Consider the following 6,000-nt stretch of genomic DNA (forward strand, 5'->3'; position numbering starts at 1 on the left):
TGGTCCTTTTTTTTTAACTAGGTTTTTTGTTTTCTTATTGTTGAGTTTTAAGACTGCTTTTTTTATATTTTGGATAATAGTCCTTTATCAGATGTATCTTTTGCAAATATGTTCTCCCAATATGGCTAGTCTTTTCATTCCCTTGATAGTCTTTCACAGAGCAGATGTTTTTAATTTTAATTTAGCCCAGCTTATTAATTATTTATTTTATGAATCATGCCTTTAGTATTACATCTAAAAAAGCATCACCATACCCAAGCACATCTAAGTTTTCTCCTATATTATCATTTAGGAGTTTTATAGTTTTGTATTTTAATTTAGGTCTATGGTTCATTTTGAATTAATTTTTGTGAAGGGTGTTAAGTCTGTGTCTAAATTATTATTTTTTTAATGTGGATGTATAGTTGTTCCAGCACTACTTGTTAAAGAGGCTGTCTTTGCTCCATTGTATTGCCTTTGTTCCTTTGTCAAATATCAATTACCTATATTTTTTAGACCACCTTCTGGGCTCTTTATTCTGTTCCATTGATCTATTTGTCTATTCTTTCATCACAACACCAAGATATCTTGTTTACTGTAGCTTTATTGTAAGTCTTTACTTTGGGTAGTGTCAGTCCTTCAACTTTTTCTTCTTCAATATTGTGTTGGCTGTCTTGGGAGTCTTTCCTGTCCCTGCAAACTTTAGAATTAGTTTGTTAATATACATATAAATAACTTGATGGGATTTTTAGTGTGATTGATTTAAATTTATAGATCAAATTGGGAAAAACTGATATCTTGACAATATTTAGTCTTCTCATTTATGATCATAGAATATATTTCCATTTATTTAGTTCTTTTATTTCATTCAGCAGAGTTTTGTAGTTTTTCTAAAATAGATCTTGCATACACTTTATCAGATTTATAATTAAGTATTTTAGTTTGGGGGGTGCTAAAGTAAATTTTATTGTTTTTAATATCAAATTCTAATTGTTCATTGATTGTATATAGAAAAGCTATCGATTTTGGTATATTAATCTTTCTTTTTTAACATCTTTATTGGAGTATAATTGCTTTACAATGGTGTGTTAGTTTCTGCTTTGTATATTAATCTTGTATCCTGAAACCTGGCTATAATTGCTTATTTGTTCCAGGAATTCTTTTGTCATTTCTTTAGGACTTTCTACAAATACAATGATATCATATGTAAACAAAGACACTTCTCTTCTGTATGCCTTTCATTTCTTTTTCTTGTCTTACTGCATTATCAAAGACTTCCAGTACCATACTGAAAAGGAGTGAGAGTGGCTTCCTTGACTTATAACTTTTTTAGTGGGAAAACTTCAAATTTCTCATCAGTAATTATAGAGTTTACTGTAGGGGTTTGTTCAACGGTCTTCATCAAGTTGACGAAGTTCTCCTATATTTCTAGTTTATTGAGAGTTTTTAATCATGAATGGGAATTGCATTTTGTCAAATGTTTTTTTCCACATCTACTGTTATGATCATGTGATATTTCTTTTTAGCCTATTCATGCAATGGATTAAGTTAATTGATTTTCAAAGCTTAAACATTTTAAGGGATAAATTCCACTTGGTCATAGTGTATAATTCATTTTATACATTGTTGGATTCAACTTAGTAATATTTTGTTGAGGATTTTTGCATTTATGTTCTTGAGAGATATTGGTCTGTAGTTTCCTTGTAATGCCTGGCTTAAGTATTCGGGTAATGCCAGCCTCATAGAATAAATTAGGCAGTATTCCCCCTGCTTTTATCTTCTGAAAGAGGGTGTAGAGAATTGTTATTATCTCTTCCTTAAATGTTTGGTAGAAATCACCGATGAACCCATCTGGATATGGTGCTGAAGTTATTACTTAGTTATTCAATTTTTTTAATAAACATAGGCCTATTCAGATTATCTGTTTCTTCATGTGTGAGTTTTGACAGATTGTGTCTTTCAAGGAATTGGTCCATTTCTTCAAAGTTATCAAATCTGTGGGCTTAGAGTTGTTCAAAGTATTACTTTGTTATCCTTTTAATTTCTAGGGGGTCTAATTAATAATTTACTTCCTCTCTGTCTCTCTCTCTCTCTCTCACTCTCCCTTCTTTTTTCGTCTTAGTTAGCCTAGTCTGGTTCTAACACTTGTTGATTTTATTGATCTTTTCAGAGAACTAACTTCTGGTTTAATTAATTTTCTCTATTGATTTCCTATTTTTAGTTTTCATTGATTTCTGCCCTAATTTTGATTTTTTAAACGGTCCTCTGATTACTTTAGATTTAATTTTCACTTCTTTTTAGAGCTTTCTTCTTTTCTAATATATGCACTTGATACTATAAATTTCCCTTTATGCACTTTTTGTTGCATCCCACACATTTTTGAAGATTCTATTGATATACCGTATAGCCCAGAGTTTCTTTCCTCAGCTATGTCCAGTCAATTAGCAGGCCCATCAACTGCATTCTGCTTTTCTGTTGCGGTATTTTTTATCTCTAGCATTTACTTTTCTTCTTTCTTAAGATTTTCAACCCTCTGCTTACACTGGTCATCTACTTTTGCATGTTGTCTACTTTATTCTTTAGAATTCTTAACATAGTAATGATATACTTTGTTTTAAATCACTAGTCTGATGATTCCAAACTTCCTGCCCTTTCTGGTTCTGATGCTTGCTTTGTTGCTTAAAATTGTGGGTTTTTTTACCTTTTGGTATGATTTGTAACTTTTTCTTTGTAGCCATACATGATGTAATGGTAAAAGGAACTGATGAAAAAAGGCTTTTAATAATGTGGTGGTGAGGTGCCAGGGAGGTGAAGTGTACCATAGTCCTATGATTACGTCTCAATCATTTAGTGAGCTTATGCTTCTGGACTATAAACTTTACAAATATGTTTCATCTTTTTTCTCCCCCGGCTTAGGGGTGCAGGATGGCTAGAGTTGATTAGAGTTGGATATTTCCCTTCCCCACTTTAGTTAGATTCTGATAATACTCCAGGTTAGCTTCTGGTTAATAATTTTTTCTGATACCAGGGGTTGTTAAAAAGGACAGTCTATTTAAAATATACTCTGGTATATTTTAAAACGGTTTGTTTTCCCTCCTCCTGTCAGAGGCCCAAGGGATTTTCTCCAACATTTGCTATGGGAACCTGATGGAGCACTTGGAGGTAAATATCACAGTATTTTGTAGGCTTCCAAAAACTTCCCCTGGTGTTTTTAACTCTCGGACTTGTCCATACTGAACCTCCAGCAATTTGTCTATTACACTTCAGACTTTCCTACCCCAGCACTGGTTTCCAGAACAGTTTCTGCTTGTGAGTCTTTGCTCTGGTAAGCCTTAATGACCTGTATTCACCTGCCTCTCTCTCTAGTCTTGGGGGCAGCAATTTGCCCTTTGTCTTCCCCTCTTTATGGATGCAGGAAGTGTTAATTTTATAGTCTGTTTAGCTTTTTACTTGTTTAGATGGAGTGGTAACAACCAAGCTCCTTATGTGTGAAACTGCAGTATGCATATTTTAAGCTCTCTTGTTCTCTCTCTCCCTCCCTCCCTCTCTTTCTCTCTTTCCATCCCTTTCTTTCTCTCTTCACATCCTTCTCTCACTCCCTTTCTTGTACGCAAAAAATACTTTTCACAGAAAGACTTTTAAAACTGCTTAGTTTGGAACACGATATCCAAGGAATATAATTACTCACCATCAAACATTTTTTGAATCCATCATCCTTTAAATAAAGTGTATATATAATAGATATTATACACACACACACACACACACACACACACACACACACACATATATATATACATATATTAAATTCAGGTGACAGGACAGAAGGCCCCTGATTTCAGCTCAGTTTCTTTACTACATTTAAATAAACAACAGAACCAAAAAATAGTGTAATTATCTGTCTAGCAGACCTACCAAGGTGATTATCTTTAGACTCTATTTCACTATAGAGACATTTTACTCAAAGTGTTGCTAATGGACTGGTGGCCTCAGGATCAACTGGTTGTAGGACAAATAATTATGCTCCAAAGATATCCAAGTATAATCCCCAGAATCCATGAGTAAGATATATGACATGGCAAAAGAGATTTTGCAAATGCTATTATACTAAATTAACATCCTGGATTATCCTGGTATGCTCAAAGTAATCACAGGGATCCTTACAAGTGGGAGGCAAGATTGTAAGAGTCAGAGAAGGGAATATGACTATGGAAGCAGAGGTAGATGTGATGCAAGGTGAAAGATGCAAAGTGAAAGAACACAAACAAAAGCTGAAAAAGGTAAGTGAACAAATATACACCTAAAGCCTTCAGAAGGGATGCAGACCTGCAAAAAATTTGTTTTTAATTCTCTGAGACTGATTTTGGGCTTCTGATCTCTACAACTATAAAATAAAAGTATATTGTTTTAACCCAGAAGTGTATTGTTTTAATCCATTATGTTTGTGGGAGTTTGGTATAGCAGCAATAGGAAACTAATATACCCAATTTGGAACTGATTAAAAATGTTGTGTTTCAAGCCCCACTTCAGACTTACCAAATAAGAATCTGCATTTCAACAAACTATCTAGCTAATTTATATGAACATTAGAGTTTGAGAAGCAATTCTTAGCATTGTGATTTTTCTTAAACTTGGATCAAATGATTCATTTACCCAAATGAAAGACTCCTTTAATCATATTGATCAGCCACTTGCCAATTTATTAAAACTTTAGAAATGATAACGTAAAGCCATTTAAAATCAATGAGAATATTATTGACCCAAATGTTTCTTCTGTATGCAGATCCAAAGTACTTATTTTAATTTCCTTACTATCTTGGATACACTGAACTTTTTAACAGAATTGAATAACAGGGAGCTATAGAAAAAAAAAAGCACCTTTCAAACATTCAGATGTTTCATCTGCATGGACAGATCCCTAATTACCTAGATATTTTTTCCCTTTTGATTCAGATGTTTTGTCATTGTAGTTACAGTCTAACTTAATAGGTAGCTCTTTTTATTTTTTAGGTTTCAAACTAAGGGAAGAATTACATCATTGTAATAGAAAATAATCTCTAGTTTCAATTTTATTGCAAGACAAGCAGTTAATTCTCAATAACTATCTGTTGACAATAACAATGCCATATTTGAACTGCAACCATCTTTGACTATGTATGGGCTTGGACTAAGTGGTTATCTAGACATTTTTTCTATCTGACCCTTACATTTGGCATTCAGCACTATGAAACAACATGGTGATAAATATTGACTTCAAATAATTATGTTAGGCAACCATTGACTGAAACCACCTGCCTTGGCCAGGCATGATAATAACTGCTTACATGAGTTGTCTCACAACAGGAGGTTCTGATAAGGAACACTGTACTCCTGCCAAAAACTAACCGGGAGAATCCAAAAGAGACCAAAAGGAGGGAGGAAACATCAGCCCATAATATGTTCTTCCAGCCTCCCAGAAAACTTAATGCTGGAATCCATCTTGGTTGGGAGTTGCATGTGCCACTAGGAAAAACCTTGAGTCAGACCAAATACAGGCACAAACAAGATGATTGGCCAGAGAAACCCAGAAACTTAACCCTATTACCATGAAACCTGAGAATGTGAGCCACGTGGCAGAGCAGTTCTCCTGCGTTCCCTTAACCTATTGCTCTCCACCCGGGCGCCCCTTCCCAATAAAGTCTTTTGCTTTGTCAGTACTTGTGTCTCCTTAGACAATTCATTTCGAAGTGTTAGACAAGAGCCCAATCTGAGGCCCTGGAAGGGTTTCCCCCCTCTGGTAACAACTACTTTGACATAAGAATTGTGTTTGGAGTATCAAATTACCTGTAAAAACATGTTGGTTCTTCTATCCAGTAAAAAACATTTGTGTCTTTTTTTTCTTTTCTTCACAGATTATTCAGGTATAATTGATAAACTGTACATATTTAAAGTATAAGATGGTTATGTTTTGAATGGTATACACTCATGAAACTATCACCAGAATCCAAAATTAAGATAATAAACATCTATCCATTACTCTCA

This window comes from Leucopleurus acutus (genome assembly GCF_964270905.1).
Source record: "Leucopleurus acutus genome assembly, chromosome: 2".
Taxonomy (NCBI): domain Eukaryota; kingdom Metazoa; phylum Chordata; class Mammalia; order Artiodactyla; family Delphinidae; genus Leucopleurus; species Leucopleurus acutus.